Source organism: Zonotrichia albicollis, chromosome 11 (assembly GCF_047830755.1).
Source record: "Zonotrichia albicollis isolate bZonAlb1 chromosome 11, bZonAlb1.hap1, whole genome shotgun sequence".
In the NCBI taxonomy this organism is placed as follows: domain Eukaryota; kingdom Metazoa; phylum Chordata; class Aves; order Passeriformes; family Passerellidae; genus Zonotrichia; species Zonotrichia albicollis.
The window spans coordinates 19,824,258-19,850,958 of NC_133829.1; the positions used below are offsets into that span (position 1 = coordinate 19,824,258).

Consider the following 26,701-nt stretch of genomic DNA (forward strand, 5'->3'; position numbering starts at 1 on the left):
GCCAGCACTCTCCTCTGCTGAGTGTCCTTATCTGGCTGGTTCATACTGATTTATTTCCAGGTTATGTTTTACTTGTAAGGTAAAAATAAAATGTAAGACTTGTGAAGTCTATTTCTAAGCATACACAGAACTTAGCTGAAAATCAGCTTTTAATATTATTATTGAATACTCATTGAAATCTATTTTATCACTTCTGTACAAAAATCAGGATGAATTACCAGATTCAAAATAGGCATCTTATTAAATGTTACACTTATCAAATAGTTTGTGATTACATTCTATGAAAGAGAAAGTTTTATTTAAGGTTGCTTTAATAGAATTTTTTTAAAACCAATGCTAAATTATTTTAGATCTATGAAGCAATAAAGATGGATAAGTATTCTGGGAAAATATTTTTGTTAACATTTTGTAAAAAAAATACTAAATTACTATTAATTTATAGGCTTTCTGTGAATATATATAGTAAATTGTAGTTTGATTGTGAGAAGGAATGGCTATTAACTTATTACAAATATATGAACAATGATGGGCTTAAATACATCAGTAAAGCAACAGTTGGCATTGTACAACAAATACATTAATAACAGGGGATTTCAATTCTTTCCCAGTCCAGTTTTTTCCTCCACACTCAAAAAAAAAATAGGTGTTAGGATCTCTTCATGTGTGTTTTAGGCTTTACTGGGAGCTCTTAGTTCTTAATTTTCTTCCTGAGTGTAGGAAGGTTCTCCCTGTCCTCTGTAGTGGTTCTGCACTGTGACTGCCTTGTAGTCACTATTGCAAATGATGAATTACAGGAGGGCTGCAATTTCCTGGTCTCTTGGAACTTGGGATAATGCAAATGCACTCAATATGGCAAGGTTTTAATAGCTCGGTCTTAAACACTTTGTATAAAAGTCTCTTATTTAGTAAATCCTTAGGGTAAATCAAGGCAAAAAGAGTCTGATGTCAGCTATAGTCACACCTGGAATACTGCAGTTTGTTTGTCCTGGTTTGGGGTTTGGGTGGGTTTTAGATTTTTTTACTAGAGAAATCTTACTTTCTTTTACTTACTATAAAAATCAGTTTCTTTACTAAAGAAACTGCTTTTTATATTCTGGTTGCTTTCAATTCTCACATGCCACATGTTTGATGTGGGTAGATAGGACAATTTTCTTCTTTTTTCTGTTCCTCTTCTGCCTTGGTCTATTTTGTTTTACTTTGAGAAAACAGACTTAGATATGCTGCCAGTTCAAAATTTGCCTGGACATGAGCTGCATTAGTCTGAGGATGCCATGTAGAAGAATTTTTTTAAAAAACCTAATAAAATGAGATGTGACTTCTTCAGTTATTTCTCCCTCCACCATTTCTTGCCATAGACATGGAGACAGGATTGTGGAGAGAAATCAGAAGTGCAGTTATTTCAGAAATAACCTGCTGTATCTGTAATTGGTGATAATGCTAATGCAGTGTTTTAAAACAAGGAATTAGAACTGAGTAGGAGCCACAAGGCTGAAAATAATGAACTCCATTAGGGTAAGTGGTGAACTAACAAAAATTCAGACTGTGTGTTGTGAGTGGAGCTCTGACTTAGTAGAACAGAACACAGGAAATAAATTTGCAATCTGCTTTTCTTTTGTTTCAAGCAATTGTGTGGCAGGTATTTTGGATCAGTGGAGGTCATATCTTAGAAAACACCCTGATGTTGGGTGAATAAGCCACAGAACTGCCTCTCTATGCTTTGTGTGTGAGAGCTGTATTTTAGAAGGACAGGAAGTTGAGTATATACACAGATTGATCTCCTCTGATTAAATATTAGAAGGAAAAGAAGAGAATGTGGTGTGCAGTTTATGGGAGGAAATGGCTGCGATGGGAAGGAGCGCTGGGTGTGATGTCTGGTTTCTCCTGAGCAGGGCAGGTGCTGGGCTTGCAGACATCCTGGCTTGTTCATCCCAGTTTTATCTTTGTCATTGCAGATTCTTATGTCATCAGAAAATCTCATTGTTTTAGTAAAAATCATAACTGGAAGAGGTTGCCACCAATTATAAATAGACATGAATGTCTTGTGAAAATGCTCTTGATACAGTAGTTTATGTGTTTTATATCTGTCCTTTTCTCCCCCAATAAGGTGCTAGTTTAAATTTGCTACATTTTTCATGTGTAGGCATGAGCACATGCTCTGAAAGAGTATTACCAAGGTGTACTGTTCTCTGTTTAATTACTCTGGCAGCAGTTTGGACTCACTGATAGAAGAGAAGAAATCAGCACTCTGTGGGACAGAATTATCTGATTGCAGCTCCCTTGTTTCTCCTCATCTATTGTATGACATTATCCAGGTAATTTCGTTTATCTCAGTTTCTGTTTTCCTTGTCAATCAGAGATTATTTTCTTCTTTTTAAACTAAAAAAATAACCAAAAAAAAAAAACCCCAAAAAAACCCCTATGTTTTTTTAGTAATTCCTGATACAGCAAACCTATTACACCAGTTGATGAGCTGTTTTCATTAAGTGTTTTCAGTTCCCAAGTTCAGTTCTTCAGGAGTGATTAACATTAATGATTATGTTTCAGCTCGAATGCTGCCTGGGAAATGTGTTTTGAAGCTTTGACCCAATTTTCATAGCCTGTGTATCTGAGTTATTTCCCCAGGTGGACAAGTACTCTCACAGTTGTCCAAGCTGCAGGCCTGGGTCTTACCTTGCACCAGGGCAAGAGTGAACCTGAAAACCTGGGACAAGGCAGCTCAGATGAGACTGCACAGCTCAATATAAAATGTTTTGTGGAATAAATGGAGCAGCTGGTGTATGAGTGAATCTGTTATGCTGAAACATTTGGGCAAGTCTTGTGTTGTGATAGGGGAACTGTCCTGTCTGTTATTCCAACACTCTTTGGCCAATCTTCTGTCACTGATGGTTCTGGGTGGGGCTTCTTCTGTATCTGTTTTGAAATGACAATGACTGCATGCTCTGCTGTTCTCTCCCAAATCAATGGACCATGAAATGTGTCTCGTTTTTCAGATCTGTTCTGCAATCTATGTGGTACACATATAGTCCATGCAAATGGTATGCTTTGCTTTGAGAGCAGATTAAAGGTGTAGTCTCCTCCCTTCCTGATCCTTCTGAACTACCTTCATCTCTCTTCTTTTTCCTTTTTCCTTTTTTTAATCTACAATTCTTTTAATTTTCTCCTCTTAACTCATGGAGTGAAAAATGAGAACAAGCCTAGAGCCTTGATCTAAAGCTCAGGGAGATCAGTTAAGAAGGCTGACACTGATTTGAGTATTTGAGAATGTTCAAAAAGGCAAGGTTAAGGAAGGAATTTTCCTTTCTGTGGTAAATACTAGCCAGATCATGGGGAAAGAGCTCAACTTTGTATTAGTGTATAGATTTGCCATTAAATCATTAAGAGGGTCATTACACTGATTCAAATTCAGTGTCAGATTTTCCAGATGGGCTTTCTCAGAATTAGTGGGAACAGTGTATTCAGAGGTAATTGCAGGAAGAGTGTCCAGCAAAGTCAGGATAGCTGCTGCTGAAACATCTGCTTGGCTCAACTAGGAATTTATTGTCATTTAGTGAAAATATTGGTGAGAACATAACCTTTTGTAATGTTTAATGTTTTATTGGCTATAAAAGATAAAATATAGAGTAAAGGGAAGTAAAATAGTATTTTGTTAGGTCAGGAGTTAGATTTATGCTGCTGCTTACTGATGGAATAATCAGTGGGTCATAAAGATCAGACTGCCTGCCTCCTATCTCTTTTTTTTGTGTGTGTGTGTGTATTCAACAATCTCTTCTTTGTGATAGTTAGACCCATGGGAGCTTACCAAAACACCAGGTCCCTTTTGTCCAAGGGTATTAAATTATCTGTTTAGATCAAGCAGAATGTAGTGGATGCTTCTGTTTCAGACATTAAGCAGTTGGGATAGGACTAAATAGACCAGGATGCTTGACATGTGCAAATGGAGCACATGCTCACAAGGGACACTCAGCAGCGTTGCGAACTAATTCAGCACACACAGAGTAGGCATTAAATAAATTGTGCATTACCATTTGGTGGGGAGTAATAAGCAAAGAGATCTCAAAGTCTTCAGCTTAAAAGGAGTAATAGTGTATGTTTCATACTGTTTCAGGATATGTCTGGTGTGCTCTTCCTCAAATAGATTAATAGTGGAAATAGCATCTGAAGGCTTCTCTGAAAAATGGCAACACATGGAGATTTTTCATTCGATTGAAAATCCCTATGCTGTGATAAAATTGATAATATCTCATGAGCAGTGTTAGAGGAAGCAAAGACTGAGTGGCACCATGGGGAAATTCTCTTTGGTAGAGCAGGGTGCTGTGGCAGAGGAGGAAAGCCTCTTTGTCAGAGTGAAATTGTCCAGCTGTGATTCAGAGAATGTCATAGTCTGTCAAAATTACAAAGGGCTTTTTTTCCCCTGTAAGTAGAAGACTGAGGTTGAATTTCTCTAAAAACTTTGGTAATTCCATTAGTGTCCCTTGGAACGGGCTGCTCTGGGCACATGATGTTTTGCTGGATAAAGACTTCATTCCCAATAAACCAGCTTTCTCAGAGGGTAGAATGAATCCCAAATATTTATTCTAAATAACTTCATTTGGTACAGAGAATGTAAGAGAATGCTGGTCTCAGTAATGCCTGGTGCAGACAGTGCTTGATATCACTGCTGTGCATGTTGTTAGTGATGGATATGAAGCTTGTAAGAACCTTGTACCTGCTTTTCCTCTTGGAACCAGGGGTTTAGTTTTGCTTCTGATCACTTTTCCTCTCTTTTTTCTACTTAGCGCCTTCTTTTTACCTCTCAGTGAGAAAAAACCAAAAAACAAAACCATCTCTTTTTACCCCTACAAAATGACTGGTGTTGTGCAATTCAAACTATGAAGAGAGAAAACCTGGAACACACATTCTTTCCATATGCATAAGGCAGTGCATTCTTACATTTCTAGATATGCAGAAAGAGATTTTTTATATTCAAATCTCATACTCCTGCTTACCTGCACTGTGTTAATCACTTCAAGGAAAACCAGCTGAAATCCTTGCAGTAGGAGGACAATTGTGGTTATGCACCTTTGACGAAATCCTTTGGGCTCTTGAGGAAAATCAGGCTGTTCTCAGCTGCTGGTGTGGACAGAGACACAGAGTGGGGGTCACACCTGACCTGGGCACTGAAATGTGACTTCTTCAGGGCTTTCCTTTCAATCAAGTGTGTTCATAGCTCACAAGACTGGCAGTATGGCAAAAAGACATGAAGAACAATACTTTACACATTTTTTATTCTGGCTTTTATCCCAAGAGATCCCACAGAGCTTCAGTAACTACCATGGAACCTGCCTTTAATGAAGAGGAGTGACAGGCCTCAATTGTTTCAGCACATTTCCATGAGGGTTTTTTCCTCTCTCAGAGTGGTTCATTTTTCTGTCTCTGATGGTGAGGGGAGGGGGAGGAGAGCTGCGTTTGGGGAGGTTTATATCTTTGCAACTCTGCTGCTATCCCCGTGAGACAGAAGTAAAGGATTTTTTTGTCTGTAGCTTCAGGATAGTAGCACACAAGAAGGATGCTCACTGTGGCCGTGCTGTTCTGAAAGGACTTTATCTCTGCAAAACTTCCTTACTTTTGCAGGGGTGATGTGACCTGCTGCTGCTCTTAGAGTGAAGTTCATTTGCTCCTGGTGTAGTGAATTGTCTTTGATACTTCATGCAGACACACACTGCTGAAATTCAGTTGTCAGCACAGTAGAATAAAGCACTCTGTGCATCACAGTGGAAGGGGGGAAATTGAGTTCTCTTTATACATGTGCTTTGCTGGGGCAGGTGACCTAAATGGCCATCTCTCCCTGTCACTGACTCTTGCCTGTCTGTTTCCTTTGAAATAAAATATAAGGAGTCTTCCTATGCTAGGTCAATTACAGGTTTCCCTGCAGCAGCAACTCCTTGGCTTGTGGAGCATCTTGACTGTAATCTACTTAGAAACTGAACTAGCTAAATGAGAACTTGGATCACAGGTTAAAAAAAGAGATCTTAGACCTGGACGAGCCAAGTGCTGCTGCGTTTGATTCTCAACACTTTCTGTTGCTGCTGAGGAGCACAAGATCCTTTTTACAGGCCAGATCTACTAATTAAATATGACACTTTTATTAAATATGTAAAACCACCCAATTGTCAAGTACACACAATGTGTAGCAAAGACAGCTGAGCAGGAGTGCCTGGCTGCAGGCAGGGATTTGCAAACTCTGCAGAAAAGCCCCGCAAGGGACGGGGACAGTGAGCGCTGCACTGCACCCACTCCTGCAGAAGTGTGCTGTACTTTTCATCTTCCTTCATTGCACCTACATGAAAGGATCTTCTGGAGGGGCAGATGTTGGCCTCCCACCAATTCTAAATAATGGATGGTACCAGCATTTGTATTCTTTTTTAGTGGAGCCAGTTTGTGCCCTGTTTTACTGGCTCCTAGAGCCCAAGGAAATACGGTTTGGAGCCAGCTCTGCCTCCGTGGCTCTGGTTTGCCTTGCTCAGGAAGAAGCTGGGGCTGTTTCAGCTAGGCCATCTGGCTCTCTTGAATCAGCTTATTAGTAATAGTGGAGGTGGGTCTATTAGCCTGGGACAGGAACTCAGAAACAGATGCTTTGTTTATGTGTGAAATATGGCTTCAAGCCAAAGCGCTAATCATGATTGCCTCTGAAGTGGTTCTAATCATCTGTATGAGACTGCAGCCGCTCTCGTGTTGTTTGTACAAGCTGGTAGTTTAGAGGTGTTGTGTACAAGATATTTGTAGTCATAATTTCTCCAAACAGGTTAAGGCAAACATTATGAGAATCAGCATATTAATGTGCTATGTTTCAAATTAGAATTATAAACACGCTTTCCTCATTGGAGGCTTAATCTGTTAGGAAGAAGCCAGATGTTTACTGATCACACCATTATTTAGAAAGACCTATCAAACTAAAACAAATTATTGTTGTTTAACTGGAGGAAAGCCTGGTTTTATGTATCAGCTTAGTAAAACAGCTCTATGCTGAGACTGACCGAAGGAGGTTTTTCCTTCAGGCAGGAGGCCAAACGTGAATCCCAACAGATGTGCAGGTTCCTCTTCTGGCCTTAGGACAGCGAAATGAGGAGTGCCTATGTTTCTATAACCTGTGTACGAGGTATGTGATAAAAGAGAAATTAGTAGTTCTGGCTTATTTTTACCAGAAAATCATTCTTGAGGCTTCTTAAGATTTCAGTTAGCATTAACAAAAGGGTAAAATACAGGTAGAAAATTTTGAGGAAAATGGGAATTTTAGACATATTCTGTTAAATTTTTTTCTGTTTCTCATTTGAATGCCTTCCTGACAAGGAGAAATTATGACTGAGCAATTTGCACGAATGGTTAAAATCAAGGTTTTAATAATAAATTCTTTCATTTGTTTTGAAATGGTATTTTGTGATTTTTAAAAATGTGCTTGTGTCAGGCAGGGTGGATTTATCCATTCTTTCTTTTTACTTTCAAATCCCTGTTTCCACACTTGATTTCCTCACAGACATTTGAAATCAAAGCAACTGTCTTAATCTGTCCCATGATCTTCAGTAAATTTTACTTCCACTGGTCTCTTCATAGATTCCATCTTGCATAAGTTTTGCATCAAAGTGGCTTTGCTTTTTTCTTTCATTAGTCTTTCCCATTTTGGCACTGTGTGCCAGCCTTGCCTGCAACACCAGATTATGTGCTTTTACAGTAGCATGAATTTTACCTTTTCTCTAAAGCATCTGATCTTCAAAATATGCTTAAAACCTAAGTCAAAATGTTTGCTGTGCCAAACACAGGTCTTTGCTCTGTACAAGGAAAACAAAGGTATAATACAAGAATTGCCTTATGATTGTAGTCCTCCAAAGATAAGATGCAATATTCAAGATATGTGCCACACTTGTATGATATACATCACACTGTCTGTGGATACATACACTGATACTTTTGCTGTGGTCTGATGGGCTTGTAGAGCTATCAAAGGAAAACTGCCTTTATTGAATCCTCTGTGTGTGTGTAACTCTGTGTGTGAATTTTTACTCTACAAAATAGGGTATTCGTATTACTGTGAGACACACCCAAAATCTGTTCATTTCATTTTATTTTTTTTTTTGAATTGATGTTTCCTAAAACATATGATAGAAATACCTAAAATACTACAGTTATTTCTATGTAGAACAGACATCATCTGTGCCTTTATTTAAAAAAAATAAAGTGATAATGTGAAAGCTACAAACAGACTGTGAGTTACAGTTTCTTGGGATGCTAGGTGGCATATAGGGGAAAACATAAATATTCAGTGCAACAAAACCTGCCATCATCTAGCTGTATCTGTTCTCAATTAAACCTTGTAATCTTCTCTTTTTCCCCCTCTTGATTGCAGAAATGTGAAGGTTGGGTAAGTAAAAGCACACCTATCAACCTTTTGATAGTATTAGAGAACTAAGCATTCTCAGTTCTCTCACTGAAATCCTCTTAGAGGTCTGGACTTGCAGGAACACACGATAGCTCTGAGCAAAGCCTGTAACACTGCTCCTAATGTAGCCTTTTTGTGCCTATCCACTGCAACCCATGAAATGTGCAAAAATAACTCATGGCTCACAAAACACCTCAACCCACCCAGAGTGTGGAAGCTTAATTGGTAGAAATCCCTGCTGGACCTATCACTGTCCTATCTGTAATCTTACTGGGCATGGTTCTCAAAGCTCAGACACAAAATGAATCGTTGTTTAATTTGTCTTCTGTGCGTCAGAACTTCCCGAGAGCACAGAAGACCATAAAATAAATAGTCCTTTCTGTTTTAATTAGCCACTTCTTCATTTTTGCAGCTACTTTCTTTGGCAAGTGCATCATCAGTTTCCCTTGACTTTCAAACTGAGGACAATGGTACAAGGGCATCAAAGAGGGGATCTTTTGCATGCATCAAGAGGCATCTTTGGTGTTCCTGGCGTTGTCTAGACTGAGAGCTGTGGCTTGTATGAGGACTTTTATTAATAGCTGTGTGGATTCTCTATGTATTGGATGTAGTAATGACTGCAGTGAGTTTTGTGTGTGTTCAGTTCATGAGGAGTTCAGTGGCATTTATGTCTTCATAACGAGAGGCAGATGTAAAACACTCCTCAGCTTAGCCATAGCCTCAAACAGAAGATAATTGAAAAATTAAAAACCTAATTGGTCCCATTTTTGAGACTACTTCAAAACTGCGCAGGTGCTATTTAGTGAGATATTTGGTTAGGTGTAAATCTTTTGTCAGGAGTGAAGAGAGTATCAGAAGTAACTGTGAGGCAGATTCAATGGTCCTTCCCAGAGAAAAGCTCCCACTGACTCACATTCAATAGACACCACAGAATTTGACCGAGAAGGAATAAATTTTACCTTCGTAGGCTGAAAATGTCTAATTAAGGGCCCAAGTGGGTTTTCTTTGAAGTCAGTTGGGGCTATTCATTGAGGGAGCAACTGTTCAGCATAAGTGAATGTGTCTGGCCCAAAAAACTTTAACTAATGTTGCACTGTGTTAAAATAATCTGAGAATCAAACACAGAACAAATGTAACATTTCACTTAATGAGTCTATTATACCATGTTTCCCTAGGAAACTTGTAATTATAATTAATTACCTCAAATCTGCTGCTAATCCATTTGAGCTTAGAAAAGACATGAATTTTAAGATAGTTAATTTTCTGGTGCTATGTTACTGTCTTTGAACATTTGAATATTTGAAGTAACATTACAACTGAAGGACTTTAATTTTACTTATATCTTCAAATTCTCCTCAAGCTCTCCCAATTCTACATTTAGCTGCTGTTGAGCAAATGCTAATAAAAATTATTTGAGATGGGAAGAAATAGGGAGACTTTGTATTTGTATTGGCTCAAAAAGAATACTTTTTATTATATTCTAAAGTGAATTAAAAATAAATGAAGTTCCTGCGTTTCTATAAGCTAAAGGGTCATATGGAAATTAAAATGCTATCACCTCACTGTTCTCAAACAAAATGTATTGGACTCAATTGTAGAACCTCCAACTGTTTGTCAGTTTTCTGTCCAACTTCTTGCTCACAGACCTATGTGAGATGATATTTTGAAGAACACCTGCCAAAAAAGGGAATATTATGGCAAATGAATTATTATATCTAATGCAGGACAGATGTAAATCTTGTGAGCATCTGTATACTGAGCATATTGATTTACATTAGCTGAAAAAATGTCCATTACTGTGCAACAGCCAATTACTTCCCTTGCTTCTATTGAGAAGGATGATATTTAGTGTATTTAGTTTAGGAACTGAAATTTAAAAGGTATAAAGATTCTTTGCCAACCCTGGCAAAAGAAATCTCTGGAGTATTGAAAACAGAGTAAAGAACTGATTACTGAGATCAGCCTTTAAGGGAGTTGTCATGAGACTTGGATATTATCTGTGATCTTTTTAGTGGATCTTTCTAGCAACTTTTTCAACAGGACCTTAAATGATTAAGAAACTACAGTTCTAGTTTCATGAACTAGACTGTGACACCTATGGACTGGTTTGTTTTAGGGAAGTATTGAGTTACTTGGAACTGATCCAAATTGTCCTTAAATATTGTCTGGTTTGGACGTTGTACTTCCAAGGGTGTGGCTTGTGGCACTTGCACAATTTTGCCATCTGGCACTATGATGTATTCTTTATCCTGAAAGGATGCTAAGTATTCATGGAGTAAGTGTTTTATATATATGTGCTCTTTGCTTATCCACTCCTGCAGAATAGCCTGATGTGTGACTTGCATATTCTTGTCCAAGATTCCCTGCTGAATAATTTTTTTCTGCCATTGAAAATGATTCTTTTAATACGTGGAAAGTCATAATGCTTATGAAACAGATGGAGTAAGAAAAGAACTTAGACCTTTCCTCACTTTGAAGTAATTTCATAGGTTTAAAAACCAGTTATGATAATGATATGAATTTTAGTTTTGCTTCTCTTGATGGACTGTGGGATTGCAAAGTAGTGCCATCAGATTTTCATTTCTGCCTTGCCCTCCAATTAGTTGTAGGAGCTACAGGCCATATTCTTCACTTGTAGCAGCTGCTATCCTGAAGAGAGGAAATTGATTAGAAGAATCCAGTCCGGGCACCGAGGGAGGAATCTCACTGCAGTCACACCAATTCTGGGAAGCTTCTAAGAGAGAACAGGTTCGTTTTTGTGCTACATTAATAGTTAATGTGCCATGTGAGAAAAGCCATTATGAGAAGAAATGTGGTGGTGTATAAATAGGTGAGGAAAAGCTTGAGCTGATCCAAGTTTCTGCCCTGTTCTGCTGCAGTTTCTCATCCTTTTGCATCTACCAGCCTTTAACTCTTTGTGGCAACAGGCAAGTGGAAAGGTCTGACGGGGAGTTCTGATGTTTTACTTGCTCCCAGCCAGTGTCTCACACTGCAAAACTCTCCTCTTAAGTTGCCATTGACATTTTGCTAATATTTTTCAGCATATAGGAAAGCACAGAAATCACATGCCAGGCTATGAGTACCTGTGACCTGTATTTTAATGCATCTCTGAGTATTTGGTGGTGGCTTTCTTCAACTTCAGCACCATGTGGATCAGTGATGTTGAGGGGCTTTGGGGGTGCTGCTAAATTTTGTGCAGGTGATAGTTTTAATGCACTCCTTCAGAAATTCTGTTATAGAGAAACACTTGAAAAGTGTGTCCTACTACTGTATAAAAGCCCATAATTCAAAATACACATAAAAAGAAACAAAACTACTTGGTTTAAGGCAACCACACACACAAAAGCTCCAAAAAAAAAGTCAGCTGGTTTGGAGATTGACTCACATGACTCTGCTGTTCTGACTTTTGTCTGTTTTGCCTTGTTCCCCAACCACATACTGTTTTGCACTAAAATAATCTCTATTTTTGTATTTGATAAATTCATAGAAATGAAATTCAGATTCTACTTCAGCAAACGTACATTCCTCACTTTCTTTGGAAAATATGCGTAAATAAATTAATAAATAATTAATGTAATAAGAATTCTCTAATGTGCAATACGGACACGAATGGATCTAATGGTTTCTAGGAAGTGTTTAATTTCTCATGCTACTGATAAATGTTCATGAAAATGCTACATCCATAACTATTCTTTTTTAACCAAACAAATCACAGGTTAAAAGCTTTAGACTCAGAACATTGATTTTAAATTGCTGAAGCAAATGTCTTTGTGTACTGCTTTTTGCTAAGAACTGTTCTGTAGCATGGTCTAGCTATATATATATACATATATACACACACACAGAGATTGGGTTTGGGCAGTTGGGTAGTGTTTCAGATTTAGCTAAGACAGTTGTTTATAATATTCATTATATCAAGAACAAGTTACACATCATTTTCTGTGGAAGTCAAGATGATTTTTTAACAGCAGTTCAGTGTGGGTAGTAGACAAGAATGGGGATTTTAGGGTCTTTGGGCTGTCTATTGAGGAATGGGATTTAGCTGTCTTTTCTCAGGGTTGTAGCACCTTGATCTGCAGAGTACTCCTATGCCATTATCGATGGCAGCCTTTTTGCACTGAAAATGGATTTGGGGGGGAAGTGCAGGAAAATGAAGTGCACAGGAGCTCAGGCTTGGGCCAAAGCAAGTGCATGTGACAATGGGACAGCAGCAGAGCTTAGCTGGCAGTTAGCTGGCAGCTGTGGTTTATAGAAGTACTGAATGTGTACCATCTCCAGAACATCCTGTAGGCTACGTGCACATTCCTGGTATGGATGTAACATACATCAAGTTGACTTTAACTGAAATGTATTTGTATTAATTGTGATTTTCCTGAGAACACTTGTCAAAGTAATTTCTGCGGGCCCTGCATTGCTATCACGAGATCTATTCATTCCAGTGTTGTGCCTGTGAGAAGACAAGCACTGCAAATAGGGATGGATTGTACTGGAGCCTCACCCTTTGCCAGGGACGTTCCTGCAGTACTGCCAAAGAACAGGTATTGATGATGGAGTTGATGCTCTCTGTACCCAGCAGGGGCTTTATCTGTGTGTTTGGGAAGAGGCTGCTGGCAAAGTGACTGACCTGTTTGCAGACTGGCTGCTCCTTCCTCCTTGACTGCTGAATCCAGAGGAGTTGTGTTGTATTAAGATGTAGACAGAAGCAGCATGGATGCCAATTTGCAGTTCATGTGCCAAGTTCTATCAGTGAAGGTTTTTTAAAAATAGTATTTCCAAATTATGTATAAAATGTCTTTTTTTTCAAGAAATGAATTTCTTGAACAAAAGGTTTTTTTCCCTCCACAAAGTTTTCTCGGGGTTTGGATGGTTTTTTTTTTCAGCAGTTACTTGTATTTTTTTGGAGTTTCCTTATTTTTCTTAGCTCCCTGATGTGTTCTTGTGGAAAAAAAAAATCAGACTCCAAATGCCTTCTCTGCCTCGGGTGGCCTTGGATATGCAAATCTATCTTGAATAGCAGAGGAGTTGATAACTCTGGCCTACAGCTCTCACACAAAGGAGACAGATTTGTCTTCTTTACCCCCTGTTTGTCTCCTCAGGAACTCTGTTCTTGGTTGACAATATAAAGCAAAATGAAGAAAAAAATGAAAAGCCTGCTCTAAGCAAAGTAAGAGAAAGGGATGTAAGGAAAGAAAAAGCACTGCTTGTGCTTCAACCAAATAAATTGCTTACTGCAAAATTTTTGATAGGTGTCTCTCATTGTTTTTATTCTCATTAGTGGAAATGGGGAGTAAAATATTTCTGTCAGACTTCTGTATTTCCCCAATATCATTGTATGTGTCACAATATGTCACTTTGCAGAATAAATGCTTCAGAGGGGCCCTGAACCATTATTGCTGGGAAAAGGTATGAATTGTGTTGTCTGCAATAAACTCAATATGTTAAAGGGAAATACCTCTGTGGATGCGATTGGAAAGAAAGGTGGCCGTTGTAAACATGGAAGAAGAAAAACAAATCTGTCTTGCCCATCAGATATATTTTAACAGTGACAGCCTTTTTATTAGTCGTTTAGAGTTCATTTGCTATTTAAAGCTTTAAATGTTCAATTAGTGGGTTAATCCTTCCTGTAGATTTTTGCCCTTCATTTGTTGGTAATTGCGATATTTGTTTATATTAATTTTCTTAAAGTATGCAGTTAAAAGAAATTAGTATTGAGGCTTTGAATAGCAATTGAAGATCAAAGCTTTTACAGGTGGTTTGTTACCAAAGGTGCTGTAATACATATTTCACAGCAATATTCTTAGACATGATTTGCTAAGCTGGTTACTGACCAGCTATTGCTCACCTTTTATGTATCACTGGGTAAATGCAGCACCTGGGAAAAACAGTGCTACCAACACTTGTAAATTACTATTTTTCAAAAATCTGATCAGGTTTACAGTACAAATGAGAACTGCAATACCATAATTAGGAAACTGTGAAATTGGAAAGGACTGGTTCTTGTCTAACAAAAAAACCTCTACAAAAGTTCAGCAGAGGGAATTTTTGATGTAGCAGGAGTGTTAACAGCTGCACTAAATTAGAAGCTGCCTATGGAATCCATAATAAAACAGACCGTGAAGCTTCAAACAGAATTTCCATGACTGAGTATGCCTATGTTCCAGACCCATCTCTGGGTGTTTTTGCTTTATAACCTTCATTCTTTCCAATTTCCTTTTTCTGAGTTTGTGTTTTAATAAACAATAATGCAGTAAAAGAGTTCTCTGATGTTAATGATGTATATGCATTGCTCAATAGCAGGGGCTTTTTAAAATTAATTAATAAGTTAGTTGGAAAAGTGAGTTAATTGCTGCAGCAGGAGGCCAGTGAATCTGTAGGAGTTTTGGACTTACCCAGAAAATTGATGAATTGTGAGCAGCAGAAATAAAGTTTCATTATGCTGCCCTACATAGGTGCTTCAGATCTGATTCCAGGGAGTGCCCACTGGACAGAATGTACCTCATTTTGTTCCAGAAGCTTTTTTCTCTCTAAAGGCAATTCTCTGGGCTTAAAGGAACTGTTCAGAATGCAGCTCCCAGTTTCTGTGTATTTGTTCAGTGCCTCATGTTTGTGTAGAGCCCTTGTCCCTAGGGCCACACTCCCCACTTTCACAGCCTCTTCCTTTTGGTGCTTGTTTTGGCATCTTTTGCCAGACCTCTGTCAGCTCTTTCTCAGAAGTCTTTGATCCAGGTCAGACGTGGCTGAGTGCTATTCTTAGCTCTGTGCAATGGATCCCATGGGACTGCAATGTTCTTTGCTTCATTGAATGTCACCTCCCTCGCTTACCTCATTGTGTGTACCTGTTCAGCAGAGCTGTGCGCCTTCCTCACTGATACAGAAATAAGGATGCAATACACAAGTTCCTTTTCTATCTGAAGCTGCCATTCTGACACCCCATGGGAACGAGTTTCTGGGAGCCTGTCTGCACTGAGGGATGGTGTGTGCTAGAAAGAGCCCTCCCCTGTATCCCTGAGTCAGAGCTGAGAAGGGTAATGTTCTCCCATCAAGTAAACGAAGGTCTAAGAAGGATTTCTTGATAGGCTGGAGATTTCTTCTTGAAAATTTCTTGAATCTTTTTAAGAAGGAGTTTGCTATTCAAGGGTTTGATGCTGCAGCTTAAGACATTGGGAGAAAAGCATTTCTCAGAAGAATTGAGGCAACTAGACAGGGGCTTTAATTGTCTTCAATGTGTATTTCTCTTGGATTTAATAGGATGTGTATTTTATGTTAGCCGAATGCTAATTTTTTAGATAAGCATTTATTGCTGTTTAACAGTTTTGTAATAGATATGTGAGTATCTAAGAGATGCGTTACGTAGCTGTTATTTCCTAATAAATGTATTTTAGGTAATCAATGAGTACTTAATGTGCAATTACTGCCTTATTAAATCTAAATTGAATGTGTGGTTTAGGAAATGGAGATCTGGCTTCTTTAGTCACATATGTCTGCATGTTTGGCTGCAGATGCTATAAAGCTAATTTTACCAACAGTGACTGGCTGGGAAATTAATGTTTTTTAAGATTGACTTCAATTACCCACTGAAGTTTGCCATGAGTTTCTGGACCTGTACTTGGCTCCTAGTGGGAGTTTGATTAAATGTTCTAGGTAGTCAGATGCAGAGTGCAGCTTGGCTGGTGGGATGGTTAATCACATGCTTAATGGGCAGCCTTGCAAAGATGCCACTGCTTTGCTGGGAGTTTTATGGCAGGCAGTAATTCCTGGCAGCTGGGGCAGGAAGGGTAAAGTAAAGGTTTTTTTCAGGTGGTGGTGTGTGAGAGTTTGCTTATGTGATTCTTCCTTCCCTCCCCACTCCCTGTTTTCCTAAGGCATGGTGTTTTTGTGGAGAAGGCTGTGTACCAAGAAGAGAGACTGAGCAATGTTTATCTTGTTGTGAGAGTTACTTTAAATTTGTTTCCTGCTATAGGTGTGTGCCTTTAGTAAGCCGCAAACGCTTTTTCAGCAAATAGGCATTCTTCTTCCTGTCTTCAAGTCAGAGTGGAGACCGGGCAGCTGGGATGGGTGTGAATCAAACACTGAAAAAGCTTTCAATAGGAATGGCCATCTATTCAAACACAAACCACCTGGAAAGGCAGCTGGCCCCTATTCACCAAAGGCAGCTCCTGCTTTCTCTGGATGGTGCCTTACTAAGGACACTCCCCATAAAGAGCAGTAGAAAGGTGTAAAAGGGCAAGAGATTTCCAAGTTTGTTTTATAGATGGAAGGTTTATTTCTTATGTTTAAAAACTGGAGCAAGCATGAGGTGTTTACTTCTACCACAATTTTCCTAAAAATCTTATTTGCAATCCAAAAGCTGCTGACAGAGATTTTGTCAAGGACTGTTGTGAGGTATGGAGGGAGCCTAAAGACTCAGGAGCGCTGCCCTGTGAGTTCATACTGCCCTAAAGTAGAGTGCTTCACAATGTCAAAAGAGTGGGATTTAGCATCCTTATCTCTACTTAGGCTGCAGAGGTTTAAAATAGTGAATAGCTCCAGGCAGTAATTCAGTGAATGGCTAGTGAGGGACACTATACAATTGATGAGCAGTACTCTACAATGACTAGAAAGGTAGGGCTGGTTTGTTCCAAGATATGACTGTTTCGGTTAATGACTCCTCTCTGACTGTATTGTGCTTATCTTCTTGTTCTGAACCATCTCCCTATTAATTCTGGTTTTGTAATTAGGTGCTGCCAATTTTTATATGTTCAGATTAAAGCTCTCATGTAGTGTAGTATCGCTCTTGACCTTTTAAATGACCTCTTTTAACAATTTGACAGTGAATGAGTACACAGTAATGAGTTTACTGTACCACTTTCTTAGTGCTCAACTTCATTTGATGCACTGTGGCATAGTCAAGAGGGCCAATTATTTTAGAAATCGTGCTAATTAATAAAAAGGCCATGGCCTTATGGCTACTGAGCTGAGTCAGGTACTGTCCCTCATCTCCTCTCACTTCATGCACTGCCCTCTTGCTAGAGGTGTGAGATGTACTGGGCTGAGCACGTTCCTTCAGAATCACACTGAGGTCATCAGGGTGGCACTTGAGGTGAATGTGTTCTTTATGTTTCCAGATGACAAAGGTATGTGAATAAAATGCAGCAGAGGAGGACAGTGACACTGTAAACACCTGCAAGTCACTGAGAAATGCCACAGCTGTTTGTCTAGCTAGATAAAGGTCTGTAACTCCTGCAGCAGCTCGAGTATGGAAGACTTGTAATTCAGAAAAAACTTGTGGAATGATAGAGTTGGGATCTTTTAAATGGACAGTTTTGATCCTTGAGCAGAAAGGGTTTCATTTGGATCATGTATAATTGAGATTCTTCACCAGTTTCTAAACTTTATGGATTTCTCAATGTTTAAGTTGTTCTTGGAGCCATCTCTCATTTAGATCAAGTTAACATGCTTGTGATAGAAAAAGTAGCTCGTAGAAAATGAAATGCTTTTTTTAGCTTCCATTATATTCAGGGGAGTCAACAGTCAGAATTTGAAAGTCTGAGATTGAGTAGCTGTTAAATTTCAAAGGCACAAAACTTCCCAAGCTAGTAGAATGAAAGCCAGTTTTTCTTGACCTGTTTACAAGCAATGATTAAAGTGAACCACATTTCTGAGAAAGGTTCTGTTTGACCTTTTGCAATGCTGCCTTGCATATCTTAATAGAGACTATGTTGTCTGTGGGTAAAAACCACCCATGGTATCGTCCTTGTCCCTGTGGGACTTACAGTAAACCAAGCAGGACAATGCTGGTGCAAAGGCAAAACTGCTGAGTCCCAGAGACAGTACTATGGCTTCCCTGTCATCTAAGGTGGCGTAACTTGAGCTGTAAGGGTAAGAGAAAACTGAGTCTAGGCTGTGGCAGTCTGAAATTTTACACATTTTTAATTCTTCCAAGACAAGGTGCACAAGGATGTGTGTGTGTGTTGGCAAAATCACCTGAGATAGGCCTGGCCCATTTCCTGTCATAGCATGGAGGTTTCTTTCACAAAATGGAAAATGTCTGCAGTTGTACTAAGAGAGCAGATCCTTTGTTGCTGCTGTTGAGAAGGACTATTCCAGTCGTTCTAGAGAGACTATTATAGTCTACAAAAGTTGTTATGGATGATGTGAATTTCTTAATAAAAATTTGTGGGTTTTCAGTTGCTACAAGTTTAACTCAGGTTAATTTGTCACTGTTATCTCTCATATTTGTAAAGCTCAGGTGCTTTACACCTTGCTTCTCTAACACATTTTGCCACTCCCACTGGGATGGCACATCAGTACATAGATAATTGCTAAGGATGGTCTATAAGTACAGCCTGCCTACTGAGGGAGTGCTGCTTTCAAATGCTCTGAAAAAATTCCATGATTCAGCTGTTTCCTTGTTGCCTTCTGTGGGATATTTTGGGTGTCCTGTAGGATTAACTGGCTTTGCCAGTCCCGTGCCACTGCTTTATAAAGGGTTGTGTAGTGCATGTGTGATTAAAAAAAATTACTACTAGTGGACTTGTACAGTAACAGTTGTTTTAAAATATTACTGCTGAATGTATCTTTCCTTCTGCTTCATTGCTTCCTTTTCATTCACACTTCATAGAGAGTTTTCAAGGTTGTTTGAAAGTGTTATCCTGCTTATGCAGTTCACTCCCATCTTCCATTACTGTTCCAGGCTGAAAGCGAGGTGAAAGAAACTCAATTTTTATTAAACATTAATTAAAGTAAATTTTATTGCCATTAGTTATTTACAGATACTCTTTTCATTAGCAGTTGCAGATGGATAGGAGGTGTGTGGTTGACTGCACTCACTGAGGAGGAACTCAGATATGGTCTCAGCTATTGTTCCTTGCGGCACTGTCAGCAGTTCCGTGGGCATGTGGGCAGCCTGTGCCTGTTCAGCCCTGAGCCACTCTGCCATGGAAGTAACCAGTAGGAAGGGGGCATGGCAGAGATGATATAATGCCCATTCCTCCAGCTTAGACTGCTCTTCCCAGCATCCTCTTCAAACTCTCTGGTGGATGATTCTGTACTTATGTTATTCCCACCTCAAAATGCCCCTGCAGCTTTCTTGGGATATGGTGGTTTTGTCATTACTTCCTGCCTTGGGCAACTTAGAGTGGAGTCCAACAGCTTCACACTTCTCAGGAGGAGGTGGCAGCCTCCACAGCTCCCTGCCTCTTTTGACCAGGCAGCCTCTCAGAATGTGGGACAATGCTGTGGTGTCAGCCAGCCTCCAGAATGGAGCAGTGAAGGGGCTTCTCTTTCTGCAGCTTGCTGCCTGCTTGGGGTAGCATGGACTCCTTCCCTGATTTTATTTCTGTGCTGGGCAGGAGGCCCCTGCCCTTTCCAGCAGTCAGTCATAATGTCAGCAAGGCAGAGCAGAGGCACAAAGATGGCCTTGTGTTCTTTTAGTCCGGTGTGTGAATAAGAAAAAAATCTCTGACAGCCTAGCCCCAAGCTACTGTTGTTTGACAAGTGCTCAGAAATGCATTGAAGTTCCACAGCAGACAAGTCCAGCTCATTGCTGCTATGGTAAGGATGCTGTTGCCTGTTTGTTTGAAAACATTTGCCATGTTTATGTGTGTTTTACATACAAACAATAAAGGTCTAATGTGAAACAGTAACCCAGATTTGTTTGCTGGGTCAGTCTTATCCCTTGTTCTAGATTCCTCCTGGGCTGAAGTTCCATGACCTAGAAGTTACATTGCTCACAACCTCTCATCATTCCAACTCCAAACTGTGATTTAAGTTTTGTGGTGTATGTTATACCTTGATGCAGCAGTCAGGAGATAAAACAGAAGCTTCTTAGGACATGCTGAAATGTAAATGAACAGGAGTATGGGAGGGGGTAGAGGGGTATCTAAGTTCTTGCCTCTTTAAATTTTTATTATTTCCCATCCAAGCTTACTGTTTTTGTTTAATCTTGCCATTCCTTTTCTTCTTCATTGTGTGCTCTTGTTCTTAGGGATATGCAAACTTTATTAGTCAGCTCAGCTTTCAAGCTCTGTGCGCTTTTGTGTTTGAGAATTGGGAATCAGGTACTTTTACAGTTAGCCTAAGGGGAGAGCTGGGCAGGAGGAGCCTTTATGAATAATCAGGGTTGACATCTCCAACGTTGTTCCTTCATTATAAATATTGTTAAAGGAGCTGTGACCACCATGGGCTCAAACAGAACAGAGCATGGAGGGGAAGAAAAAGACAGCCTTTGATATCTGCTCTTTACTAGTTATCACTCCACTGATGACACTGGCATTGACAGGTCTCTTAGATTTGGCTGGCTTTTTTTGGGAAAGTTTTTCTTCTATTAGCATAATTATTCTGTCTGTTGAAGACTGAGTTCATTGTACAAATTGTAAAGGCTGGGAACAGTAGTTAATGTTGCTGCTTGTAAATTTTCCTAAATGTTGTATGCCTAATAGATGGGGACAGCATTTTGATTGCATCAACTGGTTTTGGCAGCCTTCCTTAACTGGATTTACTGAATACCCCTACCATTAATGAATCACATGCTCTCCATGAACTATATAATCTAGATGATTGTTTTTTCCCCCCTCTTCCAAGTACACATTTTTTTCACTAATATGAGAGTATGCGAGGCAATTTAAATAGAACCTTGCTCTAAGCTTTATTCTCTGTCTTTTAAACTTGATTGTGTGAGAAAACAGTTGCTCAAGCCTGGACTTTTTGAGGGTTTTTCCTTTTAGGAAACTAAAACATATTTTTGCTACCAAAATCAGCCTCTCTACTGTATTAAATATTACTGAGAGGGAAAATTCTGTTTAGTGGGATGATTAGTTCTCCAAAGGGTTAGCACAGCTTCATGGGATATGTAGCATAAATTTTCTATTCATAAAATACTTTGAAGTTTTAATGGGCATAAAAGTTAAAAATACAATCCAGTTATATATTCAGAAGGATCTTGCTCTTGGAGTATAATACAAAATGTTTGCTAGCATGAGCACAGTACTTGCTTTATCAGATTCCTTTACTCTGGCACATATAATTTCTTTTCTTAATTCATGGACAGCTGGAATCCTTGCTGTAGTATTTGAAGTGCCCTGGGCACGCGTGCAGAAGAGTTCATGAGGCTCCACTCACAGACCCTCATCTGGTCTGGATGTCTTCCTGGAAAAATGTCTGCAAATGACTTCCATGGATGAACTTGGAATTTCCTCCATGCTCAGCACTGGTGCCAGAGCATGAGCAGAGGAGGGAGAGATGCTGAGGAGAGCATTCCCTACCTGAGAGTGTTCAGACTGTTTTTGAACTGAGCTGGGGAGGAGGCGAGGGGGGATGGAGGTGCTGAGATGACCTTGAGAACTTTTCACTCCAGAACAGCCTTTCAGATAACAGTGTCTGTACCTTGAGGGATGGGAAGGGAGCGCACCACTTCTGAGGCAAACATTTCATCTGTCAGTCAGTACAACAATTACAGTACAACAGTACAACAATTACTGCTGAGCTGAAGTTCACACCTTGCAGTCCGTGCTTATAGACTGATTGCAGTCTGTGGCTTTACCTCTCAATAGGCTCAACCAGGAGAATCAAGTGTATCATGAGACAGCTGCTCAAATGCTCTTTACATTTACATTTACAAAGACCTGTTCTTACTCTGAAAAATGTTTGGAGATCTGCATATTGGAAAGAAATGTGTCTTTTGATTGTACACAAGTGACTGCTTTGCATCCTGATTGAGCATTTTTTCCATATGGGGAAATCCTTAGGTCTGTTCACAGGGATGATGGGGCGCTGCTTGCTTGGCATGAAATTTGTTGATAACTTCCTACAGATTTTTTTTTGACTTCGACATTTTTATAGCAGTTTTTTTTTCAATTGTCAGCTAAAACTGAACAAAGATTACCAAGTTCAAACTGAATTATAAGAAATGTGTTAGATATTACAGTTAGAGCATGTGCAGCTGTGACAATGTGTGGGAAAGGAATGGGATATCTATGGATATTTGATGGAAAATACTTAGAGTAGCTTGGCCAGCAATTGTTATCACTTTTTTATAAAATATAATTGCCTCTTTCTGGTCATAACATGGGGAACAGATATGGTGGCTCTGAAAGTCTCTTCCATGTGTAGCTAATACAAAATGGCAAAGAAACTTCTGAGGCAAACAGCAACAGTTCCAAATGTGCTTACATTTCTTTAGTGTATTACTGCTCTTGGAAAAGACTGAAGATAGCTCAGTGCTTATTCAGAAATACACACACATGTTCTGGGGTAAAAGGTGCAGCTCTGTGAATGTATGGCACTTCATGTCAATAAGATTTTGGACCCTACACCGTGGAAAACCAGCACTAGATAGTGTACAATGCTGTGCCATGAAACAAGTCTGACCATGAGAAGGGCAAAATGAATTACAGTTTTTTCGTAAGACTGGCACATATGGAAAAATATTTTCCCCTCAAGGAAAATGGAACATCAGTTTGGGCTTTTGTTTTGCTTGTCTTTGAGGGGTTATTGAGTGTATGAGATCCCAGGAACTCTGTTCAGCCTGGACACGCTCTGGCTGTGTCCAGGTTACACCAGAGGAATTTTCTCTCTTATCCTTGCCTTGCTGTGCAATAGAGAACCACACTCATAGTGCACAATTCTATGCTAGCTTTGTATTGATCAGGATGGGAAAACAAGAGAAAATACAACAGAGACCAAAAATGTAAGTCAAGCAAATTTACTAAATAATTCTGGAGAATCAGGATAGCTCTGTGAACCTGTGAAATATGTACATATACAGTTTCTTCCAGATTGTGTGCATGAACTTTCGGCAGTGTTACTGACTTTGTTGTCCCAAGTTTGTGTCACACCTTAAAGTTTTCATTTCCATTTTTTTAGCCTTTGCCCTGCCACAAGCAATGTGATATTCAATAATTGTTTGCAGCTCCTTTATTTATTTGTAGAGGTGTTGGATTCTGTCCTGTAAATTCATGCAAGAAAGCACTTCATTTTATTAATTGGAAGGAATCTAGGTGATTGTTAATACAGTATACATGGTAGACATTATGCATGTTTTCATTATTTTCATTAACTTTATATTAAAAAAATATTTGGAATTGATCAGAAGTTCTGCTTTTATGATACTCTGTGGAGAGGCTGAGTATGGATTTCCTTTTGATAAAAATTATTTCACTGGGTAAATAAAATTATTTCATCAGATTATCAACAATTTTGATACATACTGTGTTCCTTTCAAATGAGCAGAAGTCAAAATTGTGGTGATGTGTACAGAGGAGTAATGAGAGTCTTACAGAAAAACAGGTATTTGCTTTTCTACTAGTAAATCACTGAAGGCAGCAGGAGCCAGTTCAGATGTGTTTAAAGCTTGTTTACACAGTGTTCACTGTCTGTAGGTCCTGAGATTTTGCTTGAAAAACAATCTGAACGTGGATAAGAAGCTGGAAGTGGAATTTTATTTGGTTTTGGTTTCTGTTTTAATCTTTATCAAGCTGTTTATTTATGTGCCATGTGATTCTGAATGTAACTGCTGTCTTTTTTTTCTCTTGGTGGGGGGTTTGGAGGAGATACATAAAATGCACTGATGGCCTTGCAATTCTTTTTGTATGAGAAAACAGTTATAGAGTTTGGATCTTAAAGAGAATTTAGTAGCTCTTACCTCTTTATATCTTCTATATTCTCAGTTTTGATTTTATAGACAACCTTCTACCCCCTAAATTCTACAATTTTTTAATTGTGTGAGAATCAGTATTTGTGATATCTTTATTATTTTTGTCCTTATTGTGGATGAAAATGGATAAATGGATGAAAATGTCAGACTTGCTAAAAAAATAGCAAGTTCTATGTTTTGTTTTGAGCAAGGTAAAGTTCCTTGAGACTTTAGTTTTTGAAGTGGTGGATTGTCATGTGCTCTTTACAGGGAAAGTGTCTAGTGTGACTTATGGGTTGGATTTTCACCTAATTCCTTGCTATTCACCAACAGATTTTTGCCTGTTCATTAGTTGCTGTACTTGCCCCTATGAATCTTAAGAGACCAGTACCATGTGAAATGAATAAATACTTTATTCAGTTCCAGAATTTAAAACAATACTTCCATTGCTTTATGAAGCAGGATTTCTGGCTCGCCTTTTCCAGTGTCAGGATATTATTTGCTGGGCTAAGATTGATAAAACCAGGGGCAAACATACATAGGTGTTTTGCCTTACTGCTGCTTTTCTTTGCTGGCCTGAAGGATTTGCCTTGTTGTCGTGTAGAAAACAGGGAGCTGTGACTAAGGGGCTGCTCCTATCGGAACTTGATAAACCTTTGTAAAGCAATGTGCTGCTGCCAGTAATGGCCTCCATTCATTATTAGCCCAGTTGATTTTCATTTACACTTGGCTCTAACAATTAGCTTGAGCAGGTGTGAAGGTGATGGAGGGCTAGGGACGCACAGAGGTCAGCCACTGCTCTGTGTGATAAATTAACCATTATTATCTGCAGTGAAAGCGGCTCTTTACGCTTGTCAGCAGCAAACAAAGGGACAACATATTTCACATAAAGTGGAATCAGGGCCACTAACTGCAAATGTGATGTGTCTGTAATTTTTGTCTGGTAAATAAAGGCGAATCCTTTTCAAGTGTCACACCTGTGTGTTTCACTTTATGGAGGTAGACCTATCCTGTCTTACAGATGTATATATATATATAAATTTATGGATATTGAGTTTCAAAGCTGTAGTTAGTGGCATTTTATAGTAATGCATGCTAATCTGTATTAGAAACTAGCCAGAAAACTCCTAGTAGAGGATTTAAAACATTGATATTTTCAGCAGACTGTAATAAGGAAATTACCTGAGACCTCTGATTTTTAAAGTCCTTTGTTACTATTCAAAAGCATTTGCTTTTTATTTTTCCTGCATCACATTGGCTTTCCTCTAACATGTACCTATGTTTATCTTTCAAATGAGCTGTAATCTTCTCCAAATCTAAAAGAAGTTGTCTTCTAAAAGGTGTGGAATTTGGGAATGGGTAAAGCTCTTACAAGCCCACTATGGGATACTGATGGATTGCAGAAGTGACAGAACTTGACTCCTTCTTGGGCTTGGGTGTAGTACTACTACTTTACTCTTATGAATTTCTTGGTCAACTGAACTGGCAATATTTTACATGCCATGAGATAAAGAATCTGCTGGCCTTAACCCTATGTGAAAATGAGAGAAAGTACAGAAGGGAGGAGAGCCACTTGCCAATAAAATAGAGAGTGCAGGGAATTTGAATGTTTAAATTGTCTGTTCCATCCAGCCCCCCTCATTTATTCTGTTTTTGGAAGGAAAGGTCTGACAGGATCTCTGCCTGAAGCTAAGTTTTCATTCTCTGGCTAGCAAAATAGTCTGCCAATTTGCAATGTTTAAAGTATGTGAGCTCCCTCCACACACAGCCTTTCTAATTAACAGGAAGAGTATACAGATTTATGGATACTTTGTTATAACCACTGTGCTCTTTATGAAGAATTTTCAAAGAAACTCAAGGGGTTTTTTTAACATTAGCTTTGGTTATCTGTGATGGGAGCAAACATTTCATTTTTTTTTGGTGGACAAGAGTTGCACCATCACACTCCTGATGGCACTTGTGCTGGTTGCTCAGTCCTCATTGTTAGCTCAAGTACCATGGGCCATGTTTTACTCTGAAGTGGCATTTCATCTGCTGTTGAGACTCCTTTGTTTGTCTCTAGAATCATTGTGAATTTTCTTAAAACGCCTATTTGCAAACATGACATTCTTGCATTATCCTTTTGCAGAACTTACAGAAGCACCACAGATTTGGAATCCCAGTACTCTAGCTGATCGAGCAGTCAAAAGGCTGCTTGACCTAAGCATCTTCTTTTCCAAAAAGTTAAGGAATTAGTAACCAATGTAATGGAAACAGAAATCACCAGAATACTGAGGCCTGAGCAGGAGGCTGCTGTGCTTTGGCAGGAACCCCGAGGCTGCCGTGCTCTCTGCTGTGGGGAGCCTGCAGAGCTGCTTCCTCTGCCAAGGTAAGGCCTTTCCACCAGCAGCAGCTTCTTTTGTGCTCTGATTTTACTGCATGAGACATCACTACTTCTTGCTCTTCTCTGGATGTAGCTGGGGTGTCTGCATCACCCTGAAAATGCTGCTGTGACTGCCTTGCAAGCAGCCAGTGGTCCATGGGCTGACACACAGAAGCTGCACTGAGCAAAATATCGGCAGAGTTCAGGGCTGCTGCTCATCAAAGCACGAGTGAAAGGGGGTGGGGAATAGAGACATTTGCTTGTTTATTGGAAAAAAGCAAAGCTCTGGCAACTAAGTGGCAGCAGTTTAGCGTTGCAC

At 39.2% G+C, this 26,701-nt stretch overlaps 1 long non-coding RNA gene across 1 annotated transcript; it reads left to right on the forward strand.

Annotated features, from left to right (window-relative positions):
- Positions 1-26,323, forward strand: LOC141730607 (uncharacterized). Its single transcript, XR_012582211.1, has 3 exons — positions 1-60; positions 2,210-2,312; positions 26,149-26,323. It is a non-coding gene; the product is annotated as an uncharacterized LOC141730607 (long non-coding RNA).
- Positions 26,324-26,701: the final 378 nt, after the last annotated feature.